Raw genomic sequence first — 22618 nt, forward strand, 5'->3', positions numbered from 1 at the left:
ATGTCTAGGAGAGGGCCGCATGAAGATATCAGTGATTTTCAATGTATTTTTACTAGAATGTGTAGGAATGTATGTAAATAGTGGTATACGAGTGAGATAATTTAGTGAAATTCAATAACAGTCGAAATATCGACGATCAAACTCACGCTACTCTTGTCTTCCTCCCAGAATTTTTCCAAGTCTGTTGTTATTGTTGACTGTGTCTTGTTTTTAGCTCAAATGAGCCCTGTAACTACTATAATCCGCAGACAAACTAGTCCACTATGACGTCTTAGGCTAAGGCCCCACCGAATCCGTCACGGCGCGTCGCGTGCGTCCAACACGGCTATCCGTCTACAAGCGTCTCCGTCTTCTGCGCGTGTGGCCCAACCAGACAAACGAGTGACGGTTATAAGACGGACAATTCAAACTTCAGCAGTAGGTACTTGCCGTTATGAAGGGAGAGCGCGAGGTTTTCCTCTGACTCGGTGCTGTCAACCAAATTAGAGGCGTTGAACAGTAGGAAAATCTGGACTTATGACATAACTTTAGATGAGGAAAGAGTGAATAGGCAAAACTCTTTCATAAGTTACGATAGCGTCCAGACAAGTTTTTTTTAAAATATTGTCGGATGCCGCGGAAAACCTTTGACTTAATTCACGAGGGCATTATATCTCGAATATCAAAATTTGATAACAATTACAGAAGATCCGTATCAACGTAAGAAACTTGTAGTAACTCTGAGGGAAGGATTACTGATTTCGAAATTAAAGTTGCACTTTATTTTATTTAATACAAAAATTAAGATACGTAGAATTGTGTGTGAACTGAACACTTTGATACAGGAACTTCTGAAACAAAGATATTTACATAAATGTATCCATTAGAATATAATAAAAAAAATACTTTAATCCTTTATCATAACCGCAAATCATCACATTTGATTATAACTCAAAGTTGGGTTGGTGGTTCAAATGCAGGTTGTTGTAGGTCTACCACAATTTCTTCCTTCATGCGGACCCCAGCTCGGAGACGCACGTCCACGTGCGGCTAAAAACAAAATGTTTTGTTCCTTGTGCGTCTAGTCCGGTAACGCACCTGACGCCACGCACGCTCATGCGCCGTGTGGGGCCACTCGTGTTTGAACTATGACAGTTGATCGAAACGCACAAAATGCGTAGCCGTGTTGGACGCACGCGACGCGCCGGATTCAGTGGGGCCTTAGCCTTAGCCTTAGCCTTACGCATTTGGCCAATCACAGTTTCATTTTCTGACACCTCATCAACTTTGGCCACTGGCGCGGGTGTTTGAAAATTTTCTCAGCGCGACAATACATTATCTTACCCAGAAATTTCAGTTCGTTCTTAGACATGGAGGCCGTAGCAAGCACTTCAGCTGTTATTGCACAAGAAGTTGAAATTCCAGCTTCTTGTCCTGACTGTTTCCTTAGTTACGGTGAATTTGTTTTAGCGTATTCGGGGACTATTGAAAAACTAGTGGATTTGTGCCAGAGACAAAATTTAATTTTACAAAATAAAATTTGTCCATATTGTCATGAAGTGTGTAGGGTAGAATATAAGAAACATAGTTTTAGGTGGGATAAATCTTACATTACGAAAGGACGTAGACGTAAGCGTTGTTCATATAAAGTGTCTTTGTTTGTGGGTACCTGGTTTTCAAAAGTGAAAGTGGACATTGAAACTAATTTGAAATTTATAGTTTTGTGGGTTCAAAATTGGTTTTGCTACGAAGTAGCCATTTCTGAATTAAAATTAAATAAAGGTATTGTATGCGATTGGTCGTCATTCTGCAGGGAAGTAGTAATTAATTGGGTATTTCGGCGCAGCAAGAAAATTGGCGGCAACAATTGTATAGTGGAAATTGACGAGTCAAAATTCGGCAAGCGGAAATATAACATTGGCCGAGTAATAGACGGCCAGTGGGTATTTGGTGGTATTTGCCGCGAATCACGAGAGTTTTTCCGTGGAAACCCGGGATCATGACACCCTGCTCTCGGTGATTAAGGAGAAGATCGAGCCAGGCACAACCATATTTCTGACTGTTGGCGCGCATATGACTGTCTGGCAGAGGAAGGTTTTAAGCATTTGACTGTTAACCACAGCCTTCACTTTGTTGATCCCCAGACACAGGCTCATACCAATACTGTGGAGAGGAAGTGGCGGGACGTGAAGAATTTAGTGCCTAAATTTGGTGGGAGAAAGCAACACTTCGTTGGGTACCTGGCCACTTCCTACTTTAAGTTGCATGTCAGGGAACCTTCGCAACGGCTTCACGTTTTCCTCAAAGCAGCAGCACATCTTTATCAACCAACAGTTTAAGGTAAGCTTCATTAATTTATAGAGTATATTATAATGGTGGTAGTATAACGATGTATACAGCAGTACCATCACTTTGGATTTGGTTTGATGGATGTGTTAGGTAGTGGCCTTAAGGGGGGGTCGCAGGGGGCGGAGCCCCCCGCTAGGCCTAGGTAGGGGTACAGGGCCCTAGGTTAGGTTAGGTGGTTGTATTAGGTTTGGTAGTGCCCCGAAAATCACTTTTCTCCTCCTCCCCCCCACCCAAAAACCCTGCTTCCCACTGGGGTCCCCCATAATTGTAGTAGTAGGTTTATGCTTACATTTTGTGTGTAAGAGTAAGTCTTACCTTGTTTATTATTCATTTCCTCATGTTTCTATGCGATGTGCAACACCAACCTGGTCGTTTTTTGCCGTTTTTCGTCGTTAATACTTGAAAAATGGGTGCGGCCTTTTCCTGGACATTTACCTCCTCCTCTAATATCTTTACACTGCTGTTGTAAAAGTGATTGGAACTGTGAAATGTTTTTGTTTTTGTTGTGGACACGAGTGCGTGGCAGTGTAGCCAGTCCCTTGTTTTGTTTTTCTCTCACTCTGAGTATGGGAGCGCTGCCCTGAATCTTTCGTCTGCATTTTGGTAACACTAAAAGACCATGTAAGGATCACAAATGCTTTCATGTGAGGAGGATGTCAACCGGTCCATCCTTCATTTTGGCTATTTTACCAAATTGTTAATACAAATGATTATCTATCCCTTGCAAGGGATCTAGTCCAGGAGTTCTGAAGACTTGGTAAATTAACCAAGTCCAGGAGACTAGGCCTGGGAGAAATTTGGCAATGATGTAATGAGTAATAAAGAAACAAGCGGAGTACCAGGAATTTTCTTCAATACCCCTAAAATGGAAATCAGCACTTCAATTGCCTCCCAGTGGGAAGACATCACCTGGCCTCATCAGTAGTAAGACCTATACACACAAGGAATATCATGTAATAGCAGGTAGGACAGGCCTACCCGTGTCAACTATGACAGTACCATTCTCCGACCCCTGTCTCTAGGCAAGAAGACTGACAACAGTGCATATGTACACTCGGCAAGGAATGTTAAGATACAGTTTTTTTTAAATCTTCGGACATATAGTGTTCAATAATGCCACACCTGGCAACTCTAGAAAGGGGGCGGAGCTTCAAAATCGTAGCGTTTTTTGCTTTCTAGATTTCCATTAACTTTACACCATAAAGATTCTGTAGAGGTCCTTTAATAATTCTTACTTTAATGTAGAAACAGGCTCTATATTATTCGTTAATGTTGGTTTGGTAACATCATTTCAGAGTAGAATATCGATCATCCTTTTTTAAAACGTACTGCGAAACCTTATTTATAAGTAATGTTTGACACTAAACTAACGTAACATTCATGCGTAATTGAAGACGGATCTTAAACAATGAGAGAAAGTGTTTTAAAATTTGGTCAGTACTTGTGGAAATCGTGAGGAACAATACAGTAAAGAATCAAATATTATGGCGATAGAGAGAGAGCGCGCAAGCATACGCCTATCGATAGAGATACTTAATTCCTTATATTCACTTTGAGAGATTAAGTGATATTTTTTTCAAATGTTTCAAAAGGGGAAGAGAGAGAGAGAGAGAGAGAGAGAGAGAGAGAGAGAGAGAGAGAGAGAGAGAGAGAGAGCACAAGCATAGGCCTATCTGTAGAGATACTTAATTCATTATATTTACTTTGAAAGATTGAGTGATAATATTTTTTCAAATGTGTTTTAAAAGAGAGAGAGAGAGAGAGAGAGAGAGAGAGAGAGAGAGAGAGAGAGAGAGAGAGAGAGAGAGAATCTGCTTACGTGAAAGCTTAGGCCTATTTATAACTACTTAATTTCATTATATTTTCTTTGGGAGATTGAGTGGTAATATATATTTTTAAAATATGTTTTAGAGAGAGAGAGAGAGAGAGAGAGAGAGAGAGAGAGAGAGATTATAGTATTGGTGACGGACTTGTGACGGGGAAAGGCAGAAGAAAGAGCGGTGAGTCGGTGCACAGATACCTGGGAAACGGGGTGATATGACTGCCAAGATCGTGCTGCACTATGCTAGATAAAATTTGAAGGATCAGAATATTCAAGTCAATTCTCTAAGAAATTCATACCTTAATCTTGATTTCATTCGACAATTGCCATAACATTCAAAGATTGTAAAAAGACATGGAAAATTTTAGACACAGGCTGCGGTCATTCTTGCTCTCTTGATGTAATCTGTACTTTTGAAAATCAGGTTTCATCCACAAATCATTCCCGAAAAAAGCTGTGTTAAGTAAAAATAGTTATTACCACAAATAACTCAATATGTATTGCACAGGCAATTATAGTTTTATATCGTGCAAATAAAGCTGATGTGTTGGGAGATCTTTCAGCCTCGCAGCAAAGAAATGCAGTCGTGTAGGGTTGTAGGCTACTACGAACTGCTTTGTAATGGGAGCATATAGCCAGTAAATCTTTGAGCTGACATGCTACTTTAACCTTGATAAAGATTTATGCTTAATGACGGTAGCTTTGTAAACAGCAACTAGCATTCGATCCATGTCAACGTCAAAGTAATCAGTGTGAAATCCGTTACGTAAGCCAGTATCCAGTGACTTGCGCTTTCCCGCTCGAAGTTCTACGGCTCCTCCACATCATAGAAAACGCTCTTGCGGATGCTACTAGATTTGCTCAACCTACCTTAGCCTTAGCAACATTGGCTGCCATTGACGTCGGCTTACATTAAACGCTTTGGAATACAAGCATGAGTTTGTAGAAGCTAAAAATAATTGCATTCACCATTTACAATGATACAATAATATCCCCGTTCATGAAGGAAAACGAGTATATATTGTCGTCGTGATACATAGTACTACAATCAGAAATTCACATTCTATCTACCAGATCTCTATGAACGAATCCATCTGAGAAATTCCAATTACTTCGGACATATATCGTGTTTTTAAGTATCTGAACGGTTTTGTTTTGCAGTTTTAACTAATATGATATAATTTGCAGTGTATTTTCATATTCTAGATTAAATTTAGCGATATGTCTTTTCAGTAAAAACAAATGGGAAATTCGATGAACGAAAGCTAATGAAAACTGTATCTTCAGTTTTCTTGTCGAGTGTACAATAGTATTATTACCTTTGTATATGTAAAGTAAATAGTATATTATTATTCTCGTATCTTAATGTCATGGTGGGGAAAAATCCTCCCGTGACATGAGGAATAAAGGTCCCCTGTGATTCTTTCTCAATTAACTATTATCTTTTGTTACTTCTTTGAAATAAACACCATATTCTTTGGTTAAACAAAACTATTAATTAAAACGCAAATGGCAACTCGAGATGTTTCAGTGGTCAAGTCGTCTAATTCAGGATATCTAAGGCCTCCTACGAAATGTTGTTATTGGTTAAGCTGGCCTTATGCCAACACGGGCTCTTTATCAGGTACAACAGAGTCTGGAACTCAGCCTACGAAAGGGTTTCATTTAATAACTCTTATGGAAGCTTTTCTAGTATCTTCGATGTAATTTGATATACTAGCTGACCAATCCAGTGCTACCTATGAAAACAATCCTTCTCCCTAACACCCACTCTACCTCTCCTCCTTTCTCCTCCCTAACTTCCCTTCTATTCTCTCTCTCTCTCCCTCCCTTTGTCTCTCTCACTCTCCTCTTCTTATTAAGAAAGTTGTTTAAATTACATTACCCCGCATTTTTGACATATTATATTTCACCCCCAATTCCTACCATGGATGAACTTGGGCTTGAACTACAATGGGAGCGTTATTATTAATCTCAGCAACCACGAAAATTATAGATTAGACACTTTATATACATATGTCAATGTATTTTTCACCCCTTCTCACCACACATTCCTATCAGGACTGAACTTGGACTTAAAGGCATCAAGTGTCACCATTTATCTTAGCAACCTAGAAAACTATGGATTACACACTAAAATCTGTCGTTTTTGGTTATTTTTACATGTCACATCCTTTTGTTGCCAGTAATGTCTTGCCCCCACAGTTTTCTTTTCCAGGTAGTAAGTCATATGCATACCGAAATTATGTATGATGAATTTGTAAGAGTTTATTTAGCTACTAGTCTATGGGCAGTATAGGTATACCAGCCCCGTTTCAGGGAAGCCAGCCCTTCCCACCCCCTTCAGTACTAGTGTGAACTTAACAGCAACGCTTCCTCCTCACAATCTAAGCAGGAAAAGTGGATCCACTTTTCCTGCTTAGAACAACCATATTCTCTAAACGGCATAGCAACACAAACTTCATTATATGTCCATAAGAAGACCCTGATGGGGAATCTTTCCTACAGGAAGAGAGCAAATGCATATTTAGGAATAGGATCATATATAAAATTCGTTTTCCATTCTAGCCAGACGTCTATCTCTGTCAAGAGTAAAACGTTATGCAATAAATGAAGTTATAAATAAAAAAAATCTAATTAAGAAACAGAAAGTATTTAGTTTTGAGATGGTCCTATATATATGGAAAAATCTCGCAAGGGCCACTGACTTGAAATTTAGGCTTTCAAAGAATATGTTGTCCATTTGAAAGATAGTAACAGAGGGTAATAACAGGAAGTAACAGTGAGGGCAAAAAAGAGCCCGTGCTGGCAAAAGGCTTGATTCATCTAAAAAAAAAAAAAAAATACAAATCTTACATTATTAGTTCATTACAGGTAGGCATCATACCAAATTGTAACTGCGGTTAATCCATTTTCATATACTGGTACTTTAATTTATCTCTTTCCTAATATGTAATCTCCTTTCTGTATATCCCATTCTCTTTTGTTACTTTCAGGTCAACACCATATTGTTTGGTTGAATAAAGCGATTAAAACGCAAATGGCAACTTGAGGTGAATCAGACGTTCTTTGGTCAAGTCGTCCAATTCAGGGAATCTCGGGCTTTCCACGAAAGGATTCTATTCAATAGCTCTGATGGAAATTTTTCTAATGTCTTTAATATTATTTGATACAAGCTGACCAATCTGGCAACCTTAAGCAGTTACAACCACTGTTTAAGTTTAAAAAAATAAATAAATAAACAAAAAACTTGGCACCACCTCAGCAACCAAGAAAAAATAACAAAAGTTCTACCAACGTAAATAAAAAGGTGTCTATTTTTCCTCTAGTCGATGTACATGCCTAGCCTGCTTAATTTTACAATAATTGCTCCCTTTCCCATAACTCATACAGACTTGAAAGTAACTATTATTGTTCTCTGACCAACTTCACGAAAAGTTGTAGTTATTTGGTAATACCAAATACCCCATTATAAATACTATGAGCAAATAGCTTTTTTTTTTTTTTTGGAGGGGTGGGGTATGGAGGGCATAGTGGCACAGCTCACTTTCACATTACGCAATCCAAGTAAATATGAGTTATTTGATATTACTCCCTATAGCCATTACATGAAGCGACAATATTACTCCCTATAGCCGTTACATGAACCAACAATATCACTCCCAATAGGTGTTACATAAACAAAAACAATGCCATAACATTAACCAACAATATTATGCCATATAGCCGTTACACGAACCAACAATATTACTCCCTATAGCCATTACATGAACCAAAAATATTACTTCTTATAGCAGTTACATGAACCAACAATATCACTCCCTTTAGCCATTGCATAAACCAACAATGCTGATCCCTATAGCCGTTATAAGAACCAACAATACTACTCCCTATAGCTGTTACATGAACCAACAATATTACTCACTATAGCAATTACATGTACCAACAATATCACTCCCTACAACCATTATATGAACCAACAATATTATGGCCTATAGCCGTTACATGAACCAACAATATTATTCCCTATAGCTGTTACGTGAACCAACAATGCTACTCCCTACAGCCATTACATGAACCAACAACATTACTCCTTATAGATGTTACATGAACCAACAATATCACTCCCTATATCCGTTACATGTACCAACAATATTACTCTGTATAGCCGTTACATGAACCAACAATATTACTCCCTATAGAAGTTACATGAACCAACAATATCACTCCCTATAGCCGTCATATGAACCAACAATATTACTCCCTATAGCTGCTACATGAACCATCAATATTACTCCTTATAGCCATTAAATGAACCAAAAATATTACTCCCTTTACCCGTTACATGAACCCAAATTATAACTCCCTGTAGCCGTTATATGAACCAACAATATTACTCCCTATAGCAGTTACATGAAGCAACAATATCACTCCCTATAGCCGTTACATGAACCAACAATATCACTCCCTATAGGTGTTACATAAACAAACAATGTTACTCCCTATAGCTGTAACATGAACCAACAATATTATGCCATATAGCGTTACATGAACCCACAATATTACTCCCTATAGCCATTACATGAACGAACAATATTACTTCTTATAGCAGTTACATGAACCAACAATATCACTCCCTTTACCGTTGATGAACCCAACAATTACTATTCCTATCGCCATCCATGCCACCAACAATACTAATCTCTAAATAGATCACATGAACCAACAATACTAATCCCTATAGCCATCACATGAACCAACAATACTAACAATACTAATCCCTATAGCCGTTATAAGAACCAACAATATCACTCCCTATAGCCGTTACATGAACCAACAATATTATGGTCTATAGCCGTTACATGAACCAACAATATTATTCCCTATAGCTGTTACATGAACCAACAATGCTAATCCCTACAGCCATTCCATGAACCAACAATATTACTCCCTATAGTCGTTACATGAACCAACAATATCACTCCCTATATCCATTACATGAACCAACAATATTACTCCATATAGCCGTTACATGAACCAACAATATTACTCCATATAGCCGTTATATGAACCAACAATATTACTCCCTATAGCCGCTACATGAACCATCAATATTACTCCTTATAGCCGTTAAATGAACCCAAAATATTACTCCCTTTAGCCGTTACATGAACTCAATATATAACTCCTTGTAGCCATTATATGAACCAACAATAGATTTTACATTAACCAACAATATTACTCCCTACAGCCGGTACATGAACCATCAATATTACTCCCTATAGCCATTATATGATCCAACAATATCACTCCCTATAGCCATTACACGAACCAACAATATTACTCGTTATAGCCATTACATGAACCATCAATAATACTCCCTATAGCCGTTACATGAACCAACAATATTATGCCCTATAGCCATTACATGAACCAACAATATTAAGCCCTATAGCCATTACATGAACCAACAATATTACTCTATATAGACGTTACATGAACCAACAATATCACTCCTGTAGCTATTACTTGAACGAACTATATTACTCCCTATAGCCGTTACATGAACCATCAATATTACTCCCTATAGCCATTAAATAAACCCAAAATATTACTCCCTTTACCAATTACATGAACCCAATATATAACTCCCTGTAGCCATTATATGAACCAACAATATTACTCCTTACTGATGTTACATGAACCAACAATATTATTCCCTACAGTTGGTACATGAACCAACAATATTACTCCCTATAGCCGTTACATGAACCAACAATATCGCTCCCTATAACCATTACATGAACCAACAATATTACTCCTTATAGCCATTACATGAACCAACAATAATACTCCCTATAGCCATTACATGAACCAACAATATTATGCCCTATAGCAGTTACATGAACAAACAATATTACTCCCTATAGATGTTACATGAACCAACAATATCCCTCCCTGTAGCTATTACATGAACCTACAGTATTACTCCCTATAGACGTTACATGAACCAACAATAATACTCCCTATAGCCATTATATGAACCATCAATATTACCTCCTATAACCATTTCATGAACCAACATTATTACGGCCTCTAGCCGTTACATGAACCAACTATGCTACATGAAGCAACAATATTACAATATTACTCCCTATAGCCATTCCATGAACCAAAGTTATTACTCCCCATAGCCGTTACATGAACCAACAATATTACTCACAATAGCCGTTCCATGAACCAAAAATATCACTTCCTATAGCCATTAAATGAACCAACAATATTACTCCCTATAGCCGTTACATGAACCAACTATATTACTCCCTATAGCCGTTACATGAAACAACTATGCTACATGAACCTACAATATTACTCGATATAACTGTTTAATGAACCAACAATATTACTCCCTACAGCCGTTACATGAACCCAAAATATTAATTCCTGTAGCTATTACATGAACCCAAAATATTACTCCCTATAACGATTACATGAACCAACAATATTACTCCCTGTAGCTGTTACATGAACCAAGAGTTGATTTTATCTGGTATTTCTTCATATCCCATCACAAGAATCACGTAAAACATAGATTTGTGATTATTTGTAACTATCCGATCACTTGAAAGACTTAGGAGGAATTTCGATATTAGGCACTACATGAACCTGTGCGTGCGCTCAAATCGTCTTTACTACAGATCTTTGATTCTGAAAAAAGACTAAGTTTATAATTTTCTTGAAAAGCTTTTGGTTATGGACGCAAGCTTCTACTCAGTGGGATTAAGTCTAAAAATATAGCGAAGACGTTCAAGTTTTGAATGATGCCGTCAGAGTATCATCAGTATCAATCAAAGAGTGAATATTTACTAAAATATATTGAGGGATATGAATCCGACATACATTGGGAAACGAATGGGTCTGGTGAAGGATACAAGACTCGTTGTTATTATTATTTTCTTCTATCTCAGTCACCCTATTCAGCTGGGTGGTTTTTAGTTTGGGAGGGCCGGGGGCGTTCTGGGTTGCATCCTATCTCCTTAGGAGTCCATCACTTTTCTCAGTACGTGCGCAGTTTCTAATAACACGCTCTTCATCATGAGTCCTGGACATTGGTGTCCGCAGAAAAATTGCAGGGGGGGGGGGGAATTATATGTAGATCACTATAGTGGGGGAGGGGCTATCCCCTTCCCTTTAAAAATAATTGTATCCCGAAGTGCTTAGATACAAAATAGTGGCATTTTTTAATTTTTTATCTAACAAAGTAGCTCAGGTACATCATCTGTGGAGCATTTTGTGATCATTTTATTTTTCGGAAACCTTATTTAACAATTAACGTACGTGAATGACAGCGAATAACTTCGATTAGAGTAATTTCACAAAACAGGCAGAAAATTAGATTTCGGGGAAAACCGAACAATTGACTATGGAAAGGTAATACTAGAACATTGAATTATAGAAAACTGAATGAACAGGAGAGAAGTGTTCCTGATATTTTACTGATTTTGCATTTTTCATGTAATTTTTTCTATCATTTTGTATTTTCCATGTATTTTTTTCTAAATATTCTACATGGGACAAATACCCGCCTTTGCCGCCCCCTGCGGGCACCCATGATCGTCGAGGTACTTTGGCATTTAGTTTTTCTGGGATCCTTTTCAGGGATCTTAGGATCGTGCCTATAATGTTCCTGAGATTATGCTCCCCGACCTCATGAATACAAAATTGAAAAAACAAAATAAGTAACTTAGGGTTCCATTAAAGCTCCACGTAGTATGCCTTGGGAAAAAAAAAAAAAATAAAGAGTTATCACTAAAGAACACTGCATGCTACATTTTCAGAGGTATAATTTTCTTTAGTGCAGCACTGAGATACATCGCTATCACGAAAACGACGAATAGTACAGTGACACTTATTTTCCTTATTCTTAATTACATTTTTTTCTTTATAGAACAATAGGTCTCTTTTAGCCGAGGTTGTGAGTTATGATCTTCACATAAGTATTATTTATTCATTACCCTACAACATTACTACCCTAAAAACAATTCTCGTTCTCATTTGATAAGTTACTCACATTTGTATCAGTTTACTTATCGACTTTTTTTTTTCTTTTCTAGTAATAACAGCTTTCCTTATGTATTTCAAATTACGTCTTTCAAGTGAACACCACATCCTTTGGAAGCTTGAATCTCAACAGCAACAGAAAGTATAATGAAATACAGAGAAAAGATCAGTTATTAGAAAAAAATAATGTGATCAATTAGCTTATAAATGAATAAAGACTAAGGGCCCTGAACTCGTCAAATGTCATAGTTTACCATGAAATTCAATATTAAGAACAAGTAGAAGCGCCAAAGAAAACGACCATCAATTGTGATGACAGACAAACCGCCTAATCCAACCTCCTAACACCCGAAGGTGAAGAAAACAAATGGTCAAATAAATTCAGTAAAATAGATTTTTTTTTTATATTCCGGTTTATTCCTTTTTTTTTATTGCATCAGAAGGAAAGTTACACAGCGAACAGAGCAACAAATAATTTTCTGCTTAGACTGTGGGAATTGCGAGTAAGTCTAGGCAGGAATTTTAATTGGATCATAGAATTTAGACCAAAAGCCAAGCGGTGGGACCTATGAGGACATATCATATGTCGTTTCAAATTTTAGCAGGCTATCTTTGACTGTAAATTGTACTTTACGACAATGCCCACATCAATTTTGTTGCTACATCCGGCTGCAAAAATTCACTCATAATAGCTACTGTGTCGCTTTTCAACATATGGTATTTTGGAGTTGTGACACATGATACATATATTATCCTGCGATTTGCCAAACGTTTGTACATGCTTATTGCTGGGAGATATCTCATATACATTACTAAGTTTCCTTTTACATGTAAATATATCAGTAGAAATGATCATTTCCATTCCACGCATATGGAAAGTGGCAAGTAGGCATTAATTTTCCCTTCCCTCAACAAGTTGCAGATGGATATTACAATAAACTGTGTGTCAGCAACCACTGTCTGAGTCCTAAGAAAGACCCAATTCAGTCACTTTTCCTCCAAAGTCCCATCGCACTTACACAGTCTCCTGGGAACAGCCCATATTGGTAATTTTTGCTAAAATATGTTCTCAAGTGTGGATGTCTACTTCTGCAAAACATTTATCTCCTTTAGATAGAGTATACGTATTCGTGTTGTAGGTTTCTGTTTTCTAATATTAGCAATTATGACCCGGTCAATCGATGGATGGTCTCTTTGTCATCATTCACTCGCCTGCCAGCCACCGGCCAGGAAGGTTCTCTCCTATAGAAGCTCCAACAAGCAGCCCTCATTAGAAGCTCCAGCCATAGCCTACCAAGGACAGGATCCCCCATTCTTATCATTATTCCCCCTAGCCCCACCCCATCCCCTCCACCAAGGGCCTAGCCCCAAATTTCTACTCACCCTTGTATCTCTCCAAACCTCAATCTCACAACTTCTTCCAACTAACACCATCAGCAGCCCTTTTTCCCCTGGAGTAGCCATTGTGGTCTTAAAACTCTCTAGGGGCACTGGGAGTGCTACACCGTCCAGGCTCATACTTCTTCAGTAGTGCCTGCATAGAGATAGGAGTTAGGTATTAGTCACTGCCTCCCATAAAGTGACTGCTAACACCTATTATTCTAATTTCTTATAAAAACGGTTTTTTGGTTCTACCACCCTTAATAATTGGAATTCTTTATTTTTTTGAAGCTTTGTTGAAAAGTTAATAATTCTCCACCTTACCCCCCTTTCAAAAATCATCCCCCGTCGCCGCATCACAATTTTCTCAAAATTTTGAAATTCACATAATTACCCAAAAAGGTTGTGCAAATCCCTTGATTTATTTTTCACCTTTCATAAAGAGGGAAATAATAACTGCTTTTACCATGACATAATGGGAAAAGTTAAGATCAGGGACACTAGCCAGGGACTTTATGAAGAATCATGTCGCCTGGCAATCTGGAATGTTCTACAGGACAAGTCATGCTTTATCCACAAACTTACTTACCAAGGCTAACAACTACTACTTAGCTGTAGCTGATGAAGCCACAATAGAGAAGATAATTCATCCTGACACCAAACTTGCACTACAAAATAAAAACTTTGAAGTTCTGGACCCCCCTCATTTGAATGCCTCACGTACATGTACATTGGTTGTATCCCAGGCTGACAGTCTGATATACAATCAATCAAAAGAAGAGATTAAGAATGAAATTGAACAACGGAATGGCATTAAGGTTTCAGCAATCATCAAACTTCCTACTACTAAAACTACATTTAAGGTGAAACTTGAATCTTCTCAAATGGTGAGAGACTGTCTCATTAAAGGTCTTCTCATCTCTAGCCAATCCTTCCCACCTAGATACCTAAGTCAGGAGATTTATGTTTCTCTATCCCAGTGTATGAGATGCTACAGTTATGATCATACCAAAAAGAACTGCCCTAAACCTACTACTTATAAAATCTGCTCCATATGTGCCTCAGAAGATCACTATTGGACCGATTGCTCCAACCAAGCAAACCAAAAGTGCATCACATGTAATGGTGATCACTCAACCATGGCAGCAAGATCTCCAATCAGGAAAACTCTCACTAAGACCAGACTAAAGTGATCAGAAACCAGCAATCCCAGATTACACTCAACAAGACCTTCGCTCAAGCCACAGCCACAACTACTCCAAACAGTGCTATTACACCCAACAACAACATCATCTCACTCCAACAGCTTACTGTAATGAACACGGCAATAATCACGGCAAATTTGAGTGAAGCAGTCGAACCAGGCACTTTCCAAACAATGATTGACGCATTCTACAAAGCTAATGGCCTACCGTTGGTTAAAATTCCTACAGAGGGTATCAACGCTAGTCAAGAAAGTATCAACAATGTTAAAATCAATCACAATAACACCAGCACTAATCAGCCCCTGACAATCGACGACGACATGGAAACTGAAGAAGCCAACAGGAAAAGAATACTTAGCGATTCAGACTCTGAAGTTGAAATGCCTTCACACACTGCAAAAAAACAGCCACCACAACAACCACAAGCATCAACCTCAACCTCTAACACTACAGACCCTGAAATACAAGAAGCTATGGCTCTTCCAATCCTCCCTTCCATCAATCAAACTAAGAACCCCAAAATTGGACTAAGACTGTACATTTCCATCAACACGGTAAACCCCGAAAACACAACCCACAAACCCCTAAAGAGGATAATTTTCGACAATAAAACAATGAAATACATCTTCACAGAGAAATTAGACAATAACGCAGTCAAACAATTCATTACGGAAAGTACAATAGAACTAGACAAATATAGTAACAGGATCACGAGGATAAATAATGACAAATTCCAAAAATTGAACTCAGGCTACTCTCTCACAGTCATTTAACATAACGTCTGAAAGCGGACTTTACTTCGTAGTAAGGAACTTAGTAACATTTATTCCTCTTTCTCCCCACATCTTAAACTTCTAAACTCCACGGGGATACCCAACTCCACTCGTATCAAGATCTGGAACTATACAACGTTTTTCAATGTAACACCACTAACGATCAAAATGCCAGGACGGCAATAGCAATAACACGGGATATCACAGTCAAATTAATTGACGGATTCAATCATGATTTAATTGCAGTAGAACCACAGACAGTTCGGGGACCAGTAATTGTAGCAACTACATATTTACCCCTCAGAAACCTAGTATTTCCTCAGCAAGATATCTTGTCCTTAATGAGATGCAATATCCCTGTCTATCTATTAGCTGACCTAAATGAAACTCACCTGTCCCTGGGCCATAACAGCACAAATCCTAGAGGCACCTTAATCCAAGGACTTATGAACAGAAATTTAGTTCACTTTCTAGGACCAGATTTTGACACAAATTTCAGCAGAAGATCCATGGGTAAACCTGACATCCTTCTGTCTAACAGATATAACATTAACTATTTAATCACTCAGGGTCCTTTAACTGCATCAGACCACCAACCTGTATTATTAAAACTCACTGTGAGACCCATTATGGCAGCAACTAGCCCAACACTCGAGTTGACCAATGCCAACTGGGAACGTTTCAAGGATATTCTCGATGACTCTCCCTCCAACTATGACGTACCTGAAAACATCATAAAGGATAAATCCTATATCGACGATAAGATAACATTATGGTAAAGGATGATCAAAGAAGCCTTAGAGCTTTGTATCCCCCTCAAAACTTTCAAGATCTTACCATATTCCAAAGAAACAGACAATCTCAAGCAGTTACAATATTACTATAAACAAGCACTAGCTTTAATAAATAACCAAGGTCCAACACATCAACTATTAGAATACATACAAAATATCAAAGAACGGATTAAAGTCGAAGCAAAGGAACTCATAAACTCAACTTGGGAGACACTACTAAATAAAGTTGAAGGTATCTATCGAGACCCAGGAAAGTTCTGGAAAATGATCAGGAGACTTCTGGGATCAGATTCTCAACTTATAGCCTACATCCTCCATAATAATAGGAAAATCTATTCACCCCAAGACCAGGAACAGATTGTCAGAGACTTCTGGGACAATATTTTTAGAATAAATCCACGTGAGAATTTAAGGTTTGACCTGCGACATGAGCAACAAGTTATTGAAGTACTTCATGAACATGACGATCAAATGATACCATATGACACTGTAGAGCTTGATAGGTTAGATGATGAAGAGCAGTTTATCAAACAAATCCAACTGCAAGATATTATCAAAGTAATCAATAACTTTAAAAACTAAGCACCTGGCCATTCTAAAGTTAACAAAATTATCCTCAAGCACCTGCCCATTTCCATAAGTATGGGATACTGGCCTGACTTTTTAAAGAGAACTACTTCGCTTTGTGGGGAAAAAGGGCAAAGATCTCACCTCACTTTCTAACTATAGGCCAATATCCCTATTAGAGGCACCTGGTAAGATCCTTGAAAAAATCATTCAAATAAGGTTTAACGAGTTTCTTGAAGACAACTTGCTAACCAACAGTAACCAATATGGGTTTACACAAGGTAAAGGATCTCAGCTTGCATTAACCAGACTCTAGGAGTTCATAGCAGTCAAGAAAAGTCTAGGGTTCGGCTGCAACCTTATCTCAAGGGATGTCAGTCGGGCCTTTGACAAAGTCTGGCTTGAAGGTTTAAAATTCAAACTATTGGAAGTACAATTGCCAGATTTAGCAACCAGACTGCTATGTAACTTTCTAGACAATCGTGTAGCAATGATCAAAATTAAAGATTTCATATAGGTCCAGAGTTCCAGTTACAGTTAGGTGTTCCTCAAGGTAGCATTCTCTTCCCATCACTCCACAACTTTTACATTAATAGAGAGATGAAAAAAATACGAATGCAAAAAGTTAAAGCATTTATTAGGTGAATCTGAAGCAACACTCCCAGCAAGGTAAAAAGCTATCCTGAACTGTACATTCCCTGGAAGACAACGACGCCGCACAGATGTTTGGTATCCTAGGCACTGGGTACCAAATCCCCCTACACTTCGAATCCTAAGAAGAAAGCTATCAATCAACAAGACAAAGTTACGAAGGTTTTCATTAATTTAATATCACAGTTAATTAAAGGATCTCGCAAGTGTAAAAAAATGGACTAACTTAAGAGTTAAGGAATCGAGTTTATTTTTAAAGGTTTGATGAAGGCGCACTAAAATAAGAGGGCAACTTTAAAGTCTTGTTCTGTGTGCCAAACGGAACTAGACTTACCTCAAAGAATGCCTTGCGCTGGTTTGTTCAGTTAAGTAATCCATTCAGGTGCGTAATCCATCCAACGGTCACCAAATTGATACCATCTTGATTGGCAGTTTCCTTGGACGTAGCAGCAGATCTCATGTCCCGCCCATCAGATATTACGAAAGCAGGGATGATAACGTATAGTCGTACATGAACCTCATAGCAAGATAATCCTTACGGTGAAACAGCCGAAGACTTCATGCAATACTGAAAATAATATCCACGTTAAATTATACGAAGATCAGTGACTTGTGTTCGCCGTGAAGAGTAGAAGGAATCTGTCCAGTCTTGGATAACCCTCGCCCAGGTAAACAGTAGTTTTAAGCGGCGGTGGCAATGAAACGCGTAACTAGCACTGAAGGTAGTTACGCTCATTAAGGTATATAAATGGTGTCTCGAAATATTTAAAGCACACAACAAGGCATATTCAAGAAATTTAATAATAAGATCCTTTAATCTTACTGCATATCTATGGATTAAAATGGAAGGAAACTGGAAAACGAAAAATAAAATAGAAAAAATGCACTACAGGTACAGTTTTTCGTATACCCCTCCTCCAACGCAAGGTTGCCTTCAAATCATGTTTGCAGATGATCATACCCAAGTCATAATTATCCCACCAAAGCTAAACGTATGTTACAAAGAAAGACTGTTAGAGAAATAAAAAAAAAAATCAATAACTACGAAAAGAAATGGAAGATAGCAACAAATATGAATAAATTTCAGCTCCTCTCAATATCTGCAAGACGTCCCATGGATACTATAATCAACAACAGGAGAATTCCATATAATCAACAAGCTACAATTCTTGGGTGCAAATTTAAAAAATCAGGCACTCTTCTCATGTACTGTCGGCTAAAAAACTCTTGGCAGTTTCATAATTTTTCGTTCACCTGCCTGACGCACGATTCAAGCCTTATTTATCTATTTTTCATTTCAAAGATGGAAGAAATCATATGTAATGACGTTTAAAAGTCACTGATATCTTTAGAACATTATGTTATGTTATTGTGTAAAACTATTTTCTATATAGCAAAATTGACGTGAACGAAACGAAGTGATAAAAAAAGTCATATCACAACCATAGATATACATTACAAAAAAAAAAAAAAAAAAAAAAAAAAAAAAAAAAAAAAACCCATATCCTAACAGTGTGAACCAGGCGACCTCACTCTATTGCGTTTGACGTTATGTGCACGTGAATCTAATGTCAATGTGTCATTTATCGGTCTAAGAAACATCCCTCGATGAGCGATAGAGAATTATTGCACTGCATTCGGTGCAATTAAGTTCCTGTTGGAGAGATAGCAAGAAAGCTTAATAAACCAGAGAGAATCATACATAGAAAAATCAAATTGTTTAAAGAACGGCAAAATTTAGAACATTGGCCTAGAGGTGGAACACCTCGAAGCACCACAAGAGAGCAAGACAATACAGTAGTGTAAATGTTGCTGAGCAACATTCATTTGTGAATTTTGAATTCTAGTGCCTCGTCACGACATTGCTGAACCAGGAATCATGACTAGCTCTACGCTTATGACTGGTGTCTGATGAATACTTTAGATGGAGAGGAAGAGGTTTTTAAATCTACACTTCAAATCTTTGATAGTTGTCTAATGAATAAGCAAACTTATCTTTGATGGATGAGAGATTCAGTTAGGCTTACTCTTTTTGTTTTGTTTTTTTATCGGTGGCCAGTGAATACCACGGATAGGGAGGGAAACAGTTTCAATGATGCATGCATTTTGTTTTCTTCAAAACCTAAAGAATACATTTTATTGGGAGATACTTTATTAACATCGGCCTAATCCTTTCATCACTCCAATACGCCACCTCCGTTCTCTTCTTCATCTCAGGTTACTCGATCCGACGAACTCGTATCGCGTGAAAGCATCACTAATGATAACGGTTATTTTAAAATTCCCCGCACCGACAACGGACGCCTTAAAATGGATGTTTATAAAATATTTTCTGTTCAAAGAAACTTTATCTTTCATTCCCCAAAATATGTGCGTAAACTCGTGTTACACCCTGTAGCCGTCAAAGAGCAACCCTTGATTAAAGCAGTAGGTTTTACTTGGAAAAAACAAAAAACTTATGAAATAGACTTAAACGAGAACGTCACCTTTCATATTTCTTATCCTTTCAGCTACTTATAATATGCTTATGGTAGTAGGTCTAGGTATACATGTGAAACTAATTTGAATTAATTTCTATTTGATCAACCTAAGAAAGTTTTAATGAAAGGTAAGCCTTTCTTAATGTATTCGTCAGTTTTGACTCCCACAGCTTTCCAACGTGTCCAAATGAAACAGGATGATATGCAAGGAATTCGATAAAAAATAAGACTGAATAAGGTCTGAGTTAATTATGTTAAGCAATTATGAAAAGGATAAGAAGAAAGGCGAACATGGCTAATGAAACAAGAATAAGCGGGAAATAACTCAAATAAGGCAAGATTAATATATTATATAATATATATATATATATTATATAATATAATATATATTATAATAAAAACAAGAATATGGGAATAACAATAAAGCAGATTAATATATATATATTATTATTATATATAATAATAAATGGATAATCAAATAAATTCATATTTAATATATATATATATTATATATTAGTATATTATATTATTATAACATATAGTATATTTATATTGGTCGATTTATATATCATTATAATATATATATTATATATATAATAGATATATTATCTATATATATACCAAATAACAAATAATCAAAAAACCAAGAATTTTAATAATCCATATTAATTATATATATTAGATATATAATTGTCGATTTATATTCATCAATATTACTTATCCGATAGAGTATGCTGCTGGAAAATACCTAGGGAGCTAATCATGTGGGAAAATCAGAAGTCCAATTTAGGCCCACTAAATGTGTCATGCAAATTATTTTATTGATCAAAAGAACAAAATTCGTTTAATTAAACATTGTTTTCAAGAATGTTAACGCCTTGATGTATTATTTATCGGCTGAAGGAGACGAAATGACAACACCCCAGTGCAGTACGATACGTTGAGTCAAGACTCGAGCGGCAGCAATTATGAAAAGGATAAGAAGAAAAGGCGAACATGGCTAATAAAACAAGAATAATGGGAATAATCAAATAAAGCAGATTAATATATATATATATATATATATATATATATATATATATATATATATATATATTGTCAATTTAAATATTCATCAATATTACATATCCGATAGAGTATGCTGCTGAAAATAGACCTAGGCTAATCATGTGGGAAAATCAGAAGTCCAATTTAGGCACACTAAATGTGTCGTGCAAATTATTTTATTGATCAAAGAACAAAATTAGTTTAATTAAAATTATTTTCAAGGAATGTTAACGCCTTGATGTATTATTTATCGGCTGAAGGAGACGAAATGACAACTCCCCAGTGCAGTACGATACGTTGAGTCAAGACTCGAGCGGCAGCAAAGCCACCTTCAAAATCCTTCGGTATGCTGTCACGAAGCTAGAATTGAGAATAAAATTAGAAATCGTGGACCCATCAGTATATATTTTCTTTATTTTGCAAAATAATTATCTTTAACACGTTGAATAAGTCTACTCAATTCTAATGTAATTTATTTCAAGTATATCACCTTTGAAAGGAAATGTTATTTATTGTTAAGTAAATAATCTGGCACCTGCATATGGCAATATTTCCATAACGAACAATGAATTAAGAAACTACACCAATTCTTCGTTGGCCATCTGTACAGGCGAGAATAGCTACCGCGAGGAAAACTGTCAGTAGGCTAAAAAGGTTCAAAGGACTGTCAACAAAAACTCAACTTAAATTATATGTCACTAGCCAGGCCGCAGTTAGAATACCCAGCCATCATATTTGGTGCACTGAGCAAAACATCACTCAATAAAAATGCAAGCAATTCAAAACAAAGCTCTGAGGCAAGCATATAGGGAATGTTCCCCCTACTTCAGCACAATAAGCGATTTGCATAACCGCTCCAAATTGGAGCCTCTAAATGTCAGGTTCCATAGACTTGGTCAGAAAACCTGGGACAAATTAAGTCTAGAAGACAACATTTTATTCACTACCACTAAAGATCTCACCACCAACCGAGTCCGAGATCACTACTGGTGGAGTAAGCTTGAGCCAAAGGTTAATTGTGACCCCCCCCCCCCCCCCCAGACCAAGATATATAAATACAGATTAAAAAAAAAATAACAAATGAATAAAGACATCAGTGGTGCCAGCACATCCCAGTCCTATAAACATTCAAAATCACTTCCAGTTATCACGGGCAATGAACCAAAGAAACCGATATTTTATAAATAGGTCTATGTTTATTCTGCAATGTTAGGATACCATATGAAAAATTTTCGAAGACACTACAAGCACTATAACAGCAGCAACAAAAACAAGAATAAACACAAGAACCAAAATAAAACAGTTGAATATAAGATAGGCCTATAATTAAAAGGTCATAAGCTGCCTAAACCAACATAAAGGCGTATACGCCCTTATAGGTCTACGTCAATTTTTATGATCCTGTTATCTCGAAAGAACATACTACACAGAGCAATAAATCGTAGTAATATCACTTACAATTCTATGAAATCAAGCAAAATATCACAGCAACTCTCCAACACAACACAAC

At 37.1% G+C, this 22618-nt stretch overlaps 1 long non-coding RNA gene across 2 annotated transcripts in view; it reads right to left on the bottom strand.

Moving 5' to 3' along the window:
- Window positions 1–17571: 17571 nt before the first annotated feature.
- The window catches only part of LOC135197118 (uncharacterized), a 78119-nt gene continuing 73072 nt past the window's right edge, over window positions 17572–22618 (bottom strand). For both annotated transcript variants that reach the window (XR_010310563.1, XR_010310562.1), the window contains exons 2-3: window positions 17916–18149; window positions 17572–17702 (exon numbers count right to left, since the gene is read on the bottom strand). This is a non-coding gene — a long non-coding RNA (uncharacterized LOC135197118). The remainder of the gene's footprint in view (window positions 17703–17915; window positions 18150–22618) is intronic.

This window comes from Macrobrachium nipponense, chromosome 23 (genome assembly GCF_015104395.2).
Source record: "Macrobrachium nipponense isolate FS-2020 chromosome 23, ASM1510439v2, whole genome shotgun sequence".
In the NCBI taxonomy this organism is placed as follows: Eukaryota; Metazoa; Arthropoda; class Malacostraca; order Decapoda; family Palaemonidae; genus Macrobrachium; species Macrobrachium nipponense.